Source organism: Mastomys coucha, unplaced genomic scaffold (genome assembly GCF_008632895.1).
Source record: "Mastomys coucha isolate ucsf_1 unplaced genomic scaffold, UCSF_Mcou_1 pScaffold15, whole genome shotgun sequence".
In the NCBI taxonomy this organism is placed as follows: domain Eukaryota; kingdom Metazoa; phylum Chordata; class Mammalia; order Rodentia; family Muridae; genus Mastomys; species Mastomys coucha.
Genome location: NW_022196897.1, coordinates 36385191 through 36403722, shown reverse-complemented (window position 1 = coordinate 36403722; position 18532 = coordinate 36385191). Strand labels below are relative to the sequence as shown.

At 36.8% G+C, this 18532-nt stretch overlaps 2 protein-coding genes across 4 annotated transcripts in view; both read right to left on the bottom strand.

Moving 5' to 3' along the window:
- The window catches only part of LOC116090145 (DNA endonuclease RBBP8-like), a 33069-nt gene extending 21459 nt beyond the window's left edge, over positions 1–11610 (bottom strand). The window contains 1 exon segment of the mRNA XM_031370175.1: positions 11429–11610. The gene's annotated coding sequence lies outside the window, so the exon portion shown is untranslated.
- Mbd5 (methyl-CpG binding domain protein 5) overlaps positions 1–18532 on the bottom strand; it is a 367270-nt gene that overhangs the window by 177919 nt on the left and 170819 nt on the right. For all 3 annotated transcript variants that reach the window (XM_031370166.1, XM_031370168.1, XM_031370165.1), the window contains one exon: positions 14858–15010. The gene's annotated coding sequence lies outside the window, so the exon portion shown is untranslated. The remainder of the gene's footprint in view (positions 1–14857; positions 15011–18532) is intronic.

Genomic DNA, 18532 nt, shown 5'->3' with positions numbered 1-18532 from the left:
AATATACATATAGGCTTTTCATCTATTTTCTCATCCACTCTTCACAAGAAACTAGTCAAAGAGATAGAGAGGCAGTTCATAAACTATCTGAAGACTCATAGCACACAATATCCTTACCTACATTTACAGTTATGAGAGAGCAGCCACTCCTCCTTTCAATACTCATCTAATATTCAGAATGATAATGGGCTCTCATAAAGATTACCTGTAATTCTGATATATAATTAAAAACTGGTATGTATAAACATCATCTTGGGCAAATTTATGTTAAGAACTATACTTTCAATGTAAGCCTAATCTGGATGAACCTACTTGTTTGTGTTTGTTCTATAAAACCTCTTTGCGGCAAGGTCCTGCTTGGCCTAGGACTCAGATATCTGCCTGCCTTTGCCTTCTAAAGATGTGGGAAAACAAGCTCAGCTTCATAAAAAGTTCCTAATAAATGTTGGCAAAAATGCTAGTGTGAATAAACTGAACATTTCAGATGTGAGTTTAAGTAAAAATTTATATTCAACTCTTCGGCAAGTATAATTAAAAATACATAAGTGCTCAAATTGTTTTATAATTGTAAACACTTTATTAAGTTCATAATTAATAAAAGTGCTCAAATTTTATGAATAGTAAATGTATTTTTATATTTACATAAAATATCACATAACTCTCATATGCTAAGCAAATAGGCTTTGTTTACTTTTTGCATCATAATTTTAGGTAATCTTTACTATAAAATAATGTTTTCTACAATTCAAATCAGCGTATATGACTATACAAGGATAAAGATAATTCACCTTAAAGTGTACAAGTGATTAAAAATTTTTTATAGACCTATAATCATAATAGAAATATATAAACATTTGCTTTGAACAAAACCACGCCCTGCCAGAAATCATTTTATTTCCTCACATAATATTACATTTTGATTCTTCAATAACAATAAAAGTCAATTGGAAAGGACAGATTTTAATCTGAAATGTTACTGCACATTCTTCTTTTGTTGTAGAGAAGAATATATGAAAATTTATGCTATGCATTAGAGATCAGATTTTCACCCCGGCTTTACATGATTGATGGGTTTCTATTTGACCAGGCATAAATGTGAATAGCAACTGTGCAAAGTTTACCAGAGAGACAGAGCTAATGCAACTTCAACCAGTTTCCCCTTTTATTGTCAGCATGAAATTGCTTCTACTGTAGCAAACTGTTTTTGAAACCACATACAAAATCTGAGCACGTATCTTAAATATAACACAAAGCAACAGACACACACAATCATAACACAGTTCTCACAGACAGGTCAGGCAGAGATGGTAACGATTCACAGGAAATCCCATTCAATAAACAATTTTTGAAATAACACATTTGCTCAGGATACAAATCATTCAGTCCTGAGTCACAACTCTCAAGGATAGAATGGCTCATTGCATAGTGTGTCTTTATATATTTATATGTATTGCTATATATTTAATATATAATGATATATCAATATACTAATATGTGATATATTTATAAATGAATATATATATATATCAATTAGTCTATATAGACCACATACACAAATGCTATTTATTTTCCCAAGTCAGACAAGTCTTACTGAATAATCCATCTGCCTTGAAAGTCAAAAATTTCAACAGACTTTTATACTTGACAGAAAAAAGTCCAGTAGTCCTAACACTCAAAACAGAAAATTACGTTGATTAGAACCCTGGTGCTATGCTTAATATTCCTTATAATGCTGCTTCTCCAAATGACTATCAACCCCTTTTTCCTACATAGAATATATTGAAATTAGAACATCTAGAGGCATAAACTCACCTTCCAGGATCAACTTAATTGATCTGGATTATGGATACAGAGAGGTACAATCCTGGGCAGGTCACAGTACATGGGAATATGAAACTTTACCACCTTAAGGTAATAATGATCATAAAGAGAAGAAGCATCTATAAGGATCAACTGAGTTTTGGATCCTATGCCTATGTTTTATATATACTTTCACCTTTAATGTCTGAAGGAAACTCTAAATGTACAAAACTTATTTCTATTATATATAGGGGATTCCAATGAACAGAAATCTGAAATAACTCAGTAATAAACAGCATAGTCAAGAATCAAAGGTAGACTTAATTGATTATATACATTATGAAGTAAATATAAAAATATAAAGACCCAAGAATGCCAATTCTGGTAACAATGAAGTGAATTAAGCCACAATAATTCTTCTCATAACAACAACAACAACAAGAACAACAACAACATACTATGTAAAAATCCTGGACAATGTAAAATAAAACAAAAGAAAACAAAGAACAATCTTGAGACTATTCTGGAGATTCACTTAAAATAAATAGACAAAGGGAGAGAACTGTGTGATCAACCTTAATGACATCAGTGGATACAAAAACACAGTATGAAAGATGAAGATGTTCAACAAGAGCAGGAAGATAAGAGAGGGGAACAGGGGTGTGCATGATCGAGATACACTGTCTACTTATTTGTTGAAATGTCATAATTAATATACACTAATGAAAGCATGGAACCAGATAATACTTAACCAGAAAGCTTTATTTACTGCCTTGTTTGCTAGAAGGATCAGAGGCCAGAACTCTGATCCCACTAAGCTAGTGATCCCACTAAGTTAAAAAAAGAAACAACTTGGTACCAGGTAACAAAATTTGCTCAAAAAGTAAAACATGTATATTCAATACACAAGACAAAAATTACTAGACATGCAAAAGAACAGGAAAGTAACCCAAGGTTTATAAAAAAGCAGCAAATAGAAAACAATGATTACCAATACAAATCATTAAATAGCCATTATCCAGAAAAATTATCAGAAATTTCAGCAGGAAAGAATTAAAAAAATTCCAGAGTACTTAAAAAATGGTTAATATGGGAAATTTTATATCTCAACTATGCTACCATGTGAAAGAATTAAAAAGAAATTATATAATTGAAAAGTAAAGTATAAAATGAAAAAATTTATTAGGTGGGCTTTAAAAGAATATTAGAGAGGGAGAAAAAAACAGCCAATGAACTGGAAGTTAAGAATACAGAACATTTTAAAGAACAGTCACTAAAGAATAATTTAAAAATATCGGAAAAATACCAAGGTTTGTAAACGACCAGAAGATAACACTGAACTATCATGTTTAAACCTACATTTGATGGAAAAAGAAAACAAGAAAAAGAAGAAATGATTGAAGAAGTAATGAAAAATTCCTCATTTGGTTATAAAAAAAATAAATTTTTAGAAAAAAAAAGTCAGTATGAAGCCTAGAGAGGAAAAAAATCAAATAGGTTCAGCTTGTCACACTGCTAAAAACAAAGGGAACAGAGGAAGCTTCCACCTGGGCATTGTGGCACAGGACTGTAATTCCTGTAGTAAGGAGGTAGAGGTAGGAGAATTCGAAGTTTGGGACCAGCCAGAACAATATATTCAGAACCTATTTCAAAATTTAAGAAATAAAATATTATTACAATATTGAGATAAAATGTTTAATCTTAAATGGACTACATAAACATAAAATATATATTGAAAAAATGAAGGAATATACTTTGATATACACAAGATACCAGGATATCACAAAGATGACATTTTCAACTAATGAAGAAAAAAAAGATGTTGCTAGGGAACTAACAATTCTAGATATAGTTTCATGTATAAAAAAATATAGGCCATTAACCAACTGCTTTCTGAGTGGATTTAAGGCCCACTACACAGCAGGAAATATATAGTTGACACTGTAAATCTGGCCAAGAAGCCATAGTGGTAGAGTCTCAGGCCCTAAGGCTGCACCTATTACAATTACTTTGCTAAGTGGGCATGGTGTTAAGCTGCTATACTTCATTTCTCTACCTAAAGATAAGTATAGACCTCACCTGAGAAATTTGCACAGTGGACAGCGGTAGATGCACAAACTCGTAACTGGTTAAAGTATGGAGAAAAACCATCTGTGAATGCTTAGGCATCAATGTGACATCAATGTCATCCCCCTCCCTCTGTCCCCAAGGCAAAGGAACCATCAGGGAAGAAGGAGCGGAAAGACTCTAACAGACAGAGGTCAGAGAAGACGGCCATGCAACACTGTCTTCTGGACACGGCAGGACCTTGGCATTCATGAGCACACAGCACCTTTAGTTTTCTGCAGAAGACGTGCATGGGATCAAGCCAAGTATGTCCAGCATGGAGAGACGAGGAGCCGGGGAGGTGGGGGTAGGGCCTCTGTTTTTTAAGATTTATTTATTTATTTTATGTATGTGAGTATACAGATACACCAGAACACCAGAAGAGGGCATCAGATCCCATTACAGATGGTCGTGAGCCACCATGTGGTTGCTGGGATTTGAACTCAGAACCTCTGGAAGAATAGTCAGTGCTCTTAACCACTGAGCCATATCTCCAGCCCCGTTTTTTTTTTGTTTTTTTTTGAAACAGGGTTTCTCTGTATAGCCCTGGCTGTCCCAGAACTCACTAAGTAGACCAGGTTGGCCTCAAACTCAGAAATCCACTTTCCTCTGCCTCCCAAGTGCTAGGATTAAAGACATGTGCCACCACTGCCTGGCACGGGGGTTGTGTTTTTAAGGGTGTGTTCTGTGTAGGTCCACCATATTCTAGTCTGTGGTCTCACCCCTATGAGGATATGGGCAGCTGAAACTGGATACAGTGGGTAATGGTAATAAAATTAAAAAAAAAAAAAAAACCCCACAAATTTGGAGATGGTGAGGACTGGGAGGAGTAGGAGATGAATAGTACAAAAATTTTTGCACATGTGTATGACATTCTGGAATAATTACTAATTTTTAAAAAGAAAAAACAATTAGTCCATGAGATGAAGAAAAATGTGGTGTATTATACTTTATAATCTTGAACATAAACCAGAAATTATCATAGAAACACTGATTCCTTAAGTAGTGCAAAATGTAAAAATTCAGTGTGTGGAAATAAACAGAAAAAACAATACAAAGTTGTAGGCAAAGTAATACAAAAATATCTCAAACATGAAAAATAAGTCACATTTTATTAGTATGAAATGAACTTAAGAGTAGTAAAAGGAAGTAGAGAGTAGAAAGACCACTAATTACAGTTACTAAACTGGACCCACTGTGTGAAAAAGTTGATGTAATGGTATCTGCACACCAGTCGTACTTACGTGACTAGTGTGTTCCCAGAGATATCTGGGTTTGGGTCAACTGTAATTCAAAAATTAAGCCCAACAGAAATAAATGTATTTATGAAGAACCCACACCCCAATAACATGCTGGTTGTGTGAATCAATGCTTGCTCAGTTTAGTGGTCACTCTGCTTCTCTGACTATAAATGTTCTATGTTGAATTCTATATTTTTATTCTTTTTTATTTTATAAATTAATTTATTTTTTACACTCTCTGACTGCTCCACATTCCCCCCATGCCCCCTCCAGTCTCCAAGTGGATGGCCCCAATTGCCCATCCAACCTGACCTCTAAACTCCCTGGGGCCTCCAGTCTCTTGAGGGTTAGGTGTATCATCTCTGAATGAACACAGACCAGGAAGTCCTCTACTGTATGTGGGTTGGGGGCCTCATAACAGCTGGTATATGCTGTCAGTTTGGTAGCCCAGTGTTTGAGAGATCTCGGGGGTCCAAATTAATTGAGACTCTTGGTCCTCCTACAGGACTGCCCTTCTCCTCAGCTTCTTTCAGCCTTCCCTAATTCAACAGCAGGGGTCAGCATCTTCTGTCCATTGGTTGGGTGCAAATATCTGCATCTGACACTTGCAGCTGCTTCTTGGGTCTTTAGGAGGGCAGTCATGATAGGTCCCTTTTTTTGAGTGCTTTATAGGCTCAGTAATAGTGTCAGGCCTCAACATAAAGCCAGATACACTAAATCTAATAGAAGAGAATGTGGGAAAGAGCCTTGAATTCATTGGCACAGGGGGAAATTTCCTAAACAAAACTCCAATGGCTCACACTCTAAGATCAAGAATTGATAAATGGGAACTCATGAAACTGGAAAACTTCTGTCCAAGGCAAAGGGCATAGTCAATAAGACAAATCGACAACCTACAGATTGGGAAAAAAAAATCTTCACTAACCCCACATCCGATAGAGAGTTAATATCCAAAATATATAAAGAATCGCAGAAGTTAATCACTAAAAAAACCCAAACAACCCAATCAAAAAATGGGGTATAGAACCAAACCAAGAATTCACAACTGAAGAATCTCGAATGATTGAGAAGCAGCTAAAGAAATGTTCAAAGTCCTTAGTGGTCAGAGAAATGCAAATTAAAACCACCCTGAGATTCCACCTTACACCAATCAGAATGACTAAGATCAAAACCTCAGGTGACAACACATGATAGAGAGGATGTGGAGAAAGAGGGACACTCCTCTATTGCTGGTGGGATTGCAAACTGGTACAACCACTCTGGAAATCAATCAGAGGGTTCCTCAGAAAATTGGAAGCAAATAAATCTACCTGGAGACCCAGCTACACCACTCTTAGGAATATATCTAAAAGATACCCCTCCACGCCACAGGGGCACGTGGCCAGAAACTGGAAACAACCCTGTCCCATGACAGAAGAATGATTATAGAAAATGAGGTTCATTTACACAATGGAATACTACTCAGCTATTAAGAACGAGGACATCCTGAGTTTTGCAGGCAAATGGATGGAACTAGAAAATATCATCCTGAGTGAGGTAACTGAGACCCAAAAGTATGTACTCATAATAAGTGGATATTAGCTAAAAAAAAAAAAAAAAAAAAAAAAAAAAAAAAAAAAAAAAAAAAAAAAAATAGTACAGAACACCCAAGATACAGTCCACAGAACTCAAAAAGGTCAACAAGCTGAAGGGCCTAAGTGAGGATGCCTCAGTCCCACTTGGGAGGGAGAAGGCAATCACAAGTGGGGAGGGAGGGAGGGATCTGGGAGGGAAAGTGGATAGGGAGAGTAGTGGGAAAAGAGGGGAACAGGATCTGGTATTAGATAAGAGAAAAGGACTGAAGCCCTGAGGGCCACCAGAAGGAATGAAAACAGGCAACCTTAGGAAATAGGAGGTTGGGGTACCCTCCAGAATGCACCAGAGACCTGGAGGTGAGAGACTCTCAGGAATCAAGGGAGGGACCTTAGATGAAATGCCAGACAGTAGGGAGCGGGACTTATAGAGCCCACCTCCAGCAGGAAGACAGGACATCAAGTGAGGGATGGGGTTGCCATCCCACAGTCACATCTTTGACTCATAATTGTTTCTGTCTGAAAGAATTACAGGGATGGAAATGGAGAGGAGAATGCTGAATTCCATTAAACTATTTTTTTAAATGTGAGTGTTTTGCTAAAAATCCAGTAAGACTCTGTAATAAGTTAAATAGATAGCTAAATTTTACTTGGGAATTTACTTTATTGTCCTTAGCATTTGAAATACAGAGGGCAGAAAGGGGTAGTAGTATGTTGTTTTCTTATCTGAAGTCAGAACTAGTTTTCTTTCAGACTACGTTCCTTTACTCTGGGGCTCTGGAGGTATCCAACACCTGTTCTCTAATGTTCATCACACTGAGACCTCCCTCGGGTGTGTTAATAGGATTCCTTACAGAAAGATGTGCTCTGTCCTGTGAGTATGGCTTATTAATAGTCAACAATTTCATCAAAGCAGCTATGTTCTATAAACAAGTCATCAGGGACGGGAGTTAATCTTAGGACCCGTAGTTAGTCTTTATCAGTTTACAGCAGATTGTACCCTATAAATAAATATGTCAAGAACTTTCTTCTCCAAGATTTAGTATCAAGAAGAACCTTTTTACAATGATCATGCACAGTGAAGTTCCCTAGAATAGCAATGCATGTATAGAGAAAATATGATGGTTTCTTTTAATTGGCTTTGTGCTATGGTAGTATAGGGATTATCAAACAGCACATTTTGTTTTGCTCACGTTTAAATACATCCATGGCATAAATATTTTCAAACTCTCCAACTGACGACATATACATAGAAAAAGGATTATCAATAGCATAGTATATTAGAGCTGAAGAGACCTTAGACATTTCCTGATCAACCACCATGCCATAAAGGACCTCCATCTTGTTTCTCAATTACCACCATCACTAGAAAAATGGTAATACCCTTAATAGGAAAAGCCTATAGGTAACAAATATTTCAATGACTAGAACTATCGTTTTTCCTATCTTTACTCTTGGAATGTAAACATCTGGGTGGGAAGTACAATTCCTAATGGTTCTCAAGGTTTTTAATCAATAAGGCAGGATATGGCTTTGCTATGGATATAAAAATTCCTTTGTTTCTGTTTATTGATACAAATCTTTAATTTTTTAAGTTTAATCATTCCTTATTAGAGCATTTTATTTTCATTGCTATAAAGTATTTTCTTATTAAAAACCAACTATTTTGTGATACCCACTTCTAAAAGATTTTATTCTATACATTAAATAATAATGTCACAAGGCTGGTAATGGAAGAATTAAGATTAAACTCTACAAACAGGGCCATAATATTTGAGTGGAAAGTTGCTGCTCTTGTACCTCAGAACAACCAATTCTCTCCTTAAACACACTACTCTATGTGTCTACCCTAACTCTCTCAGTTTCAGCAATCCTTTGGGAAACCAAATATAAATCAAAGCCTTAAGTCCTACATTTGACTACAAAGTCTAGGAAATAAAGAAGCTATGACACAATCAAAAACTACAAACTCTCTAGTTTACTTTTATAAAAATTTATGTAAATCCTTAACCTGGAGTTTATATAGTTCAGTTGGCTTCAGAACTGCCTCAGTTTTTATAAAGTATTCCTTTGAATGCTGTCTACAAGTCTATGTGTTTGTAATGATCGTCTTTTAATTGACAACACTTTTATGGCATGTCCACCACATGCAATGAGTAATCTGAGGCAGATGTTATCTGTGCTTTTACCTATGTCTTACCTTCCTTTCCTTTTAGACACATCAGGGGATGAAAATATGCACAAAATCTTTTTCTTAAAATTCTCCTAGTGTACAATCTTTATGATAATGGACAGTAACACAGGCATGATGAAAAGGTAGAGCAATAAGCATGTCCTAATGATTTATATCAAACATCAAGTTAAAATTTACTAGAATAAATGATAGAATGTTAAAATATATAATAAACATGCTCACTCATTTTTTAAAAGACTCAAATAAAAAGTTATTCTAAATTTCAATGTAATGATTTTCTTCAATCTTTCTACTTGTGAGGAAAAAATGAGCCCTGGATTACACAGTATAGCAAATGTTATATTACATCAGTTATTTTATTTCTAAGATTTATTTAGCTCAATTTTATATGTATTAGTGTTTTGTCTGCTTGTGTGTCTGTGCACCATGTGCAAGCTGGAACTGAAGGCCAAAAGGAGGTCAGATCCTTTGGAAGTGGGGTTATAAACCATGGTTAGTATACAGGCTGATGTTGGGAATCAAACTCTCAGATTCTCTGGAAGAAACCTGAGTGCTCTTTACTGCTGAGCCATCTCTTGAATCTGATTAGTTAACTTACTAAAGAAAATTACCATGGCAATTCTAAACACAAATGGCATGTTATCTTTAAAGTCTGGAGGCAGTTTCATTTTGCCTTTTAAAACACTGAAATATTTATTTTTTAATAGAAAATTAGTTTTTTATTAAGATAAAAAGGCTGCTGTCCACACAGTGACAGCTAGGCCCCACTGCCAAGGGCACCAAACCAATCACTGAACATGGAAAAGTCTAGCTGGTGCCTAGATGATGCCTATGTTCTAGTCTCTTTGGTGAAGGAAGGTACTCTACGGGATACCAAAGGAGAAACATGGACACCAACCCAGAAATAAACTTTTAACTTACAATCTGTCCTGCCTGTAAAATATGTTAGGGCAATAATGGCACAGAAATTGTGGGAGTGGCCAACCAATGTCTGATTTATTATTTTTAAAGATTCATTTATTTATTTTACATACAACTCTCTCTTCAGACACACCAGAAGAGGGCACTGGATCCCATTACAGATGGTTAGGAGCTACCATGTAGTTGCTGGGAATTGAACTCAGGAATTCTGGAAGATCGCTGAACCATCTATTTTCCAGCTCCCAATGTCTGATGTCATCTGGGGCCCAGCACTCTATGAAAAGGAAACCCAACACACCCAACACTATTGGGTAATCAAGAGTCACAGAGATCTAGGGTAAACCCAAACACTAGTGGCCAGAAATAAACAAACATCAGAAAAATGATTTCCAATAAAATTCTTCTATACTCATAGAGCAGTGCTTATGTGGCCATTATCAGAGAGGCTTCTTCTGGCAGCAGATGGGAAAAGAGCCACATCCAGACATTATGGAGGGAGGGAGAAAGAAAGGGAGGGAGGGAGGGAGGGAAGGAGGAAGGGAGGGAGGGAGAGAGGGAGAGACAAACAGACAGACAGATAGACACACACACACTAAATTGGATGTTTTCATCAAATCCCTCCCTTCAGAACTCAGGAAATCCCACAAAAAGGAGGATGAAAGACTAAGAACCAAAAGGGTTGGAAGACACAGGAGAACTAAGCCTTCTGAACCAACTATGCAAGGTATATTTAAGCTTAGAGAGACTGATGCAGTGAGCACAGAACCTACACATGGGTCTAAACCTATTCTCTGCGTATATGGGGTGTCTGATTCTTGTGCCTGCTCTTGGGACTCTCTTCCTAGTAATGGGTTGCCATGACCAGCTTTATTTTTTATATTAGTTTTTATTTCACTTTACTCTATTTTATTTTGCCATGTTTGGTTGTTATCTCTTAGAAGCCTGTTTGTTTCTAACGAGAGACAGAAAGGGAGTGGATCCAGAGGGGTAGGAAAGTGGAGAGGAACTAAGATGAGCAAAAGGAGGGCAAACTATAATCAGCATATATTGTATGAGAAAAGAATCTATTTCTAATAAGATATAACAGAAATATATATAAAATACAGAGTTGCAAATCAATTTTGCTAATACAGATTTTCTTCATTTGTTTTTGGAAGCTTTCTACACTTCAGCAAAATATACACTGTGTGATTTCTGATTATGCCAACATTTACACTAGTGATATGTGATCCACTACCAAAATGGAATCCTTTGCTGAACTAGAAAATTAGTGTAAAACCTAATTTATTTGGTCAAATTCTAATATTTTATAGGGTCACTGTTGCATTCAATAATTGCCTGTAGTATTAGAATTGCATCACTGATAAACCAGTCCTCCATGTAAAGAGGAATATGGGCCAAAAAAATGAAATTCATCTCTTTATACAATATATTCTGATTGCAATTTTCCTTCTCCCTTCTCCCCAATCTTCCCACCCATCAACCCCCAAGTCTTCTTTTTCTCTTTAGAAAGCAAATGGGCAACAAACAAGTAAACAACTGGACACATGTAATATTCGATCACAAATTGCTACAAGAATATAAGTGAAACTTACCACAGTAATTAAAGAGTATTAGCTACTAAATGAGAGCTATAGGCAATCAGTCAGGCCTAAAGAAATGCACATAGAGATGTCTTGAAGTAAATAAGCACATCTTTTCATAGAACATGCCACATCAGGAACACAACAGCTTTTCAGAAACAGGATAGAAGAAATCAAACTTCTTTGACTTTATATCCAGCTAAAGACAGAATAAAGAGTTATAACTGAATTATGTTCCTCTAAAAGGCAGCTTATTCCCTGGTCCTCAGTACCTATGAACATGATCTTATTAGGATATACTGTGGTTTTGTAGATATAGTCAAGTTAAGAAATTTCCTTCCTGCATTAGCTGTAGACCCTAGGCTAATGTGAATTGTGTTTATAAAATAAGGAAGAACTGGTTTGGAGAGATATATCTGCAAAACTCCAGCTGCACAACATGAAACTTGAATTTCGATACCCAGAATCCATGTAAAAATCTGTGTCTGGTAGCTTAAGGTAGGGGTAAACTGACAGGTAAACTGCAGGAGTTCATTGGTCAGCCAGCCTTATAAAATCACTAGTTTCAGATCCAGTGGGAGACCCTATTTTCAAAATATCATGTGAGATTTGTTGTGGAAAACATCCAATGTTGAGCTCTGGTCTCTACATAAACTGCTTAAATGAATCCTCATTCACACACAATTACATGCATGCATGCATGCATACATACATACATACATACATACAAACAAACAAACATATAGCACACATATGCACACATACAGTATCTCCCTGATTACTGTATTTGGTGTCTCCAGCTTACAGAGCTTTGAGAAAATAGATTTTGCATTTTAAGTAACTAAGTTTGTAGTAGTTTCCTATAGTGACCTGGGAAACTCATGATTTCTCTTATCATTTTTTACCTATGAGTGGAATATTTTTAAAATAATAGTAGTTAATATAACAACAAAATTTTAGTAAGTCTATTTAAATCCTAAAATTCCTAATAAAGTTAGGAATGTATACAAGTTGTATAAGACTCAAGAAGACAACTATTGGCATAATGTTTTCTCTATTGTGAGTTTTGAGTAAACTGCATTTTCACATCTTAAAGCATAAGCTTCAAGATTCTTATTGAGATACTTCAATGTAAGCAAATTTATCAGTGCAATGGCATATAATGAAAAAATTATTCATTACAAAAGCTGAGTTTTATAAGCAAAAATATTGTTCATCACCTCACAGTAGTAGAAAACTGAAAACATCTATTGACTGAATTATGTTAGGTTAAATACCCAAGCAATTACTTTTATATCTATATTATTGAATCCTCAACACTGCACTAATATTAGTATTCAAAAAATTAACACTAAATAAATTAGGGGTCAAAATTAGTAATTTTTTACAAGGTTACACATATGTGAGTACTATAGTTGAGACCAAGTGGTCAGGCATGATCTGCTCTGTGAAGCTAATAATTTCTAGCTACATAGTCTGATAATCTTTTTAACTTGTAAAAGTTTTCACCACTGTGAATCACAACTAATCCTGAAATCAAGTGAGATGAATGAAATATGATGTTGAATAATAATCTAAGTATCTTCCCATATAAATGATATAGTCATAACTAATCAAGAATACGAGAATGGCTTCTTAATATTGTGGGGAAAACATAAATTAAGGCTATTTGACAGTGATAAGTTATAGTGTCTAAAGAATAATTAAAACTGGACTGGTAGGGTGGTTCAGCTGGTAAATACTCGCTGGAAAGATTAAGGTCCTGAGTTGGAGCCCTGGGAACTACATGGTGCAAGGAGAGAACCAACTTGTGCATCCACATGTACACTAAGGCACACATGTACCCCACCCCCACAAACAAATGTAAAGCAAAAATAATAAAGAGTAACTGAAACAAGATACGGTATATAGATGAGTTAATAAGTTATTTTTGAGTTGATATTTGATGGGCTGTTAATAGAAGAACTTAGTCTTCAAAACTATTTTTTCTGTTAAAAAAATCAGTAAAGTTCTAGTATTTTTAGAAATACTTTAGTGGTTGGCTATAGTAAACTAAGAAAGGATGCAAAAATCTGTGGGAAAAAAGATTTAGACACAGTGACTTAGTGAAGTATTTAAGGTTAAGCAAAGATGTTCCTGCTTCTCTGAGCAGCTGTCAGACCAGTGCAGGTGGCCCTGGGTGGATGCCTTGCAGCACTTCATAGATAGAAGGCAGCAGCAGCAGCTCATAAGCTCAGGTGTGTCCCTGCTAGACATCTCGTGACCACATACCACATTATTGCTGCCACTATGTGGCAAGGGCAATGTACCCTCAAAGTTGGTGTTGACAATTTGATGTCTCAAAGCTTCCCAATTAAACACAAGACCTGATTTTGATCCTTTTAAAAGAAAACCCCTAACCTCAACCCTAGGTTTTGTTGAACATGTATAGTCTCCTTTAGTTACAGGTCTAGCCATGTAGATGTACTTTCTGAGGATGTTAGGACTATGAGCTGAATTAAAACTAAAAAATTCAAAGCCTGACTACAGTTTCTCTACTTGAAACTTTCATGCTTACTTATATTACAAGAGGTTATTTTTCTAAAAAAATATTTGTTTATTGTATTTATATGAGTACACGATAGCTGTCTTTAGACACACCAGAAGAGGACATCGGATCCCATTACAGATGGTCATGAGCCACCATGTGGTTGCTGGGAATTACACTCTGGATCTCTGGAAGAGCAGTCAGTGCTCTTAACTGCTGAACCAGCTCTCCAGCCACAAGAGGTTATTTTTTAATTTCACCATTTCCCCCATCTACTTGGGATTTTATTTTTTATGAATGTGAAAAGCGTGGAAGACTGCTTATATGATTGTTTTCAAAAGAATTGTCAGTTTCTATATATGTAAACTTTCCCTTTTATGATAATGTAATTAATTTCAATTTTGAAGAGGACAGTCTTCTGTACAGCCCTTACTCGTCTGAAAATAATAGCATTTGCCAGAAAAGAACCTAGAAGGTCAGGGAACCCTCTTGATGTTATAAACTGATAAAACAAAATGCTAGGAGTGATAGAATGTGATAGCTTTCCAAGATTCTCCTGCATACTTGTTAAAAATAGGAGAGGAAAATGCTCAAGTTATTTAAATTAGTAAATCGTACAAATAATTCTAAAATTAACAGACAATTAGTTCTCAAAATATATTTAGTATTTTCATCTGTATTCAACAGACTCATTTTCAAATGTGGGTAGCTAATTTGCTATGCTTCTTTAGCCTGTGTAATCGTGCAGGGAGGGGATAAGCATCCTAACATAACTTCTGAAATGCAACAATGCTGAAGGAAAGAAAAGACAAGAGATAGACATGTTAACAAGAAACCAATATTCACTAAAACCCTATTTGATTTCATATACTTAAAAGACAGAAAATCCATTCCACAAATATTTAATTGCTTGCCTCCAAGAAATTGTTGACATCCTCTGTGGCCATCTGCCAAGGTGTGCCTTCCTTTGTGCTCTGTGCTCGATGGAGTTAGAAATATTTCAGGGTTCTGAGGACGGATAGAAGGAAATATTCTGTGCTCTTGATTTCTTATATATTTCCGTGGCTCTGTTAAAAAGCAAACAAGGGAACATTTACCAACTTTGAACAGTTATTCCATATGTATTAAGATTCACATTATAAACTATAAGCTTCTTAGGAGGTTTGATTACAGTCTTATAATTTGAGTTTCACACACTTATGGTGAGCTAATAATACAAGTAATAAGGAGCTGCATCAAGCAGGTGATATGACTCCCGTGTTTCACACTAAGTCAAACAAACAACACCTACCTCCACTTGGATCCCAGCTGAGTCCAGCCTGAACTTTCACGCGAACAGTTGAGTAAAAAATAAATGTTTATTTGAGGTACACAGTAAACAGTTTTTTTTAAAACAGAAGCTTTATTTATGCAGATAATGGAAATGAATGGTAAGGACTATATTTGCACAAACTTTCACAAGGATCTAATTAATGGAGCTGGGATATGCTAGATTCCCATTACACTATACAGGTTAGATTATTTGATATTTAATTATCAAATATATACAACATACAAATATAAACAACACATATACTCTTGGTCCTGGAGAGATGATTAAGTCTTGTTGAAAATATTGCAATAATAAAGGTAAAATGTTTATTGTATAATCCTTAACTTATATTTATCTAACTTTCCATATATATATTTCATATATATATATATATATATATATATATATATATATATATATATAAGCAATTTAGACATGTGATCCAACTTGTACCAGTATTGGACCAGTTTGGTACTTTTGAAAAAAACAGTACAATGTGACTGATTTTTTGCTAAGAGAAATAATTTCATAGATTATGTTCTTCATTAATAGCCCACCAAATATCTACATAAAAATAACTTATTAACTCATCCATATACCATATATTGTTTCAATTACTCTTAATTATTTTTGCTTTATATTTGTTTGTGTGGGGGTAGGCTACATGTGTACCTCAGTGTACATGTGGATATCAGAAGACACAGTGCACAAGTTGGTTCTCTCCTTGCACCATGTGGTTCCCAGGGCTCCAATTCAGATTCTAAATCTTTGCAGTGAGTCTTTATCAGCTGAATGGCCCCATTGGTTTTAACTACTCTTTAGCCACTACAAACTATCAGTGTCAGATAGCCTTAATTCATGTTTTCCCCACAATATTAAGAAGCTACCCCCTGAAGACTCCTCCGTTGATGGTGGAAGTGCAAACTTGTACAACCACTTTGGAAATCAATTTGGAGGTTTTTTAGAATACTGGAAATAGTTCTACCTCAAGACAAGCTATATCACTCCTGGGCATATACCCAAAAGCTGCTCCATCATCCAAGAAAGATACTTGCTCAACTATGTTCATAGCAGCCTTATTCATAATAGCCAGAAACTGGAAACAACCTAGATGCCCCTCAGCTAAAAAGTGGATAAAGAGAATATGGTACATCTACACAGTGGAATACTATTCAGCTATAAAAAACAAAGACATCATGAATTTTGCAGGCAAATGAGGGGATCTTGAGAATATTACCCTGAGTGACATAACCCTGTTCCAAAAGGACATGCACAGTATGTACCCATGTATAAGTGGATATTCGCTATAAAATACCTGATGCCCATGCTACACTCCACAGACTCAAGGAGGCTGGACAGGAAGGAGGGTACAAACAAAGATGCTTGAGCCTCGGTTGGAAGGGGAAATAGTATGTGGTCATGGAAGGCAGATGGAGGCAGTGATCTGGGTGTGAGAGGGGATCATGAAGAGAGTGGGAGTACAGGACTAGGTGTGAGGAGGTGGAGGAGGGAATGGCTAGATGTCCATAAGAATGAATGGAAATCTGCAACCAACAGGGTGGTAGAGAGAGGGCATCTCCAGGAAGAGACCTGGTATAGGAGAGGCACCCAAGAATCAACAGGGTTGTCCTTAGTTGTCACTCACACATTGTGATATGGAACCTGGGGAAGCTGCCTCCTGTGGCCAGGTAGGTACACTTGTGGAGTGATATGGGCATAAACTCACCCACAAAACTATATATCCAAAACTTAACAATGTCTACAAGGGTATTTTGTTCCCCCCTTTAAGAAGGAACGAAGTATCCACACTTTGATCTTCTTTTTTCTTGAGTTTCTTGTAGTTTGTGGATTGTACTTTGTGTATTCCGATCTTCTGGGCTAATATCCACTTATCAGAGAATGCATACCATGTGTGTTACTTTGTAATTGGGGATTTGTAGAGACTAACTATGGAGCAGAGACTGAGGAAGGACAATCCAGAGACTGCTCCACCTGGGAATCTTTCCCATATTCAATCATCAAATCCAGACACTATTGTAGATGCCAGCGAGTACTGGATGACAGGAGCCTGATTTAGCTGTCTCCTGAGAGGCTCTAACAGTACCTGAGTAATATAGAACTAGAGGCTCACAGCCATCCATTAGACTGAGCACAGGGTCCCCAATGAAGGAGCTAGAGAAAGGACCCAAGGAGCTGAAGGGTTTGCAGCCCCTTAGGACGAATAACAATATGAACTACCTAGTACCCTCAGAGCTCCCAGGGACTAAACCACCATCCAAAGTGTATATATGGTGGGACTAATGGCTCCAGCAGCATATGTATAGCAGAGGATGGCCAAGTCGGTCATCAATGGGAGGAGAGGCCCTTGGCCCTGTGAAGGTTCTATGCCCCAGTGTAGGGGAATGCCAGGGCCAGTAAGCAGGAGAGGATGGGGTGGTGAGCAGGGGGCGGGGGGAAGGAACAGGGGTTTGTTTGTTTGTTTGTTTGTTTTTTTAATTTTATTTTAATTTTTTTCTTTTTTTTTGGAGGGGAACCTAGGAAAGGAGATATTGTGTGACATTTAAATAAAGAAAACATCTAATAAAAAAAATGTCTACAAGGACTGCAGGGATTGAGATAGATAGAGCAGAGACTAAGGGAATGCCCAGTTTGAGACCCATCCCATGGGCAAGCACCAATTCTTGACTATTTTTTTTCTCTAGTTAGGGTTTCTCTGTATAGCCCTGGCTGTCCTGGAACTCACTCTGAAGACCAGGCTGGCTCCAAACTCAGAAATCTGCCTGCCTCTGCCTCCCAAGTGCTGGGATTAAAGGCGTGCGCACCTACTGCCCAGCTCCCCTGACACTATTAATAATATTCTGTCATGCTTGTAGATAGGAGTCTAGCATGGTTGTCCTTTGGGAGGCCCAGGCCACCAACAGATTCAGAGAGGGATATACTTACAGCCAAACAGTGGATAGAGCTAGGGGACTTTTATGGAAGAACAGAAGGAAGGACTGCAGTCCCTAAGAGGAGAGGCACTCCATGGGAAGACCAATAGAGTCAACTAACCTGGACCCTTGGGGCTCTCAGAGACTGAACCACCAACCAAAGGACATACATGGGCTGGACCATACATATGTAGCAGATGCACAACTTGTTCTTCATGTGGATCCTTAACAACTGGAACGGGGACTACCCCAAAAGCTGTTGCCTATACATGGGATTTGTCCTAGCTGAGCTGCCTTGTCTGGCTTCAGTGGGAGAGGAAGCACCTAGCCTTGAAGAGACTTGAAGT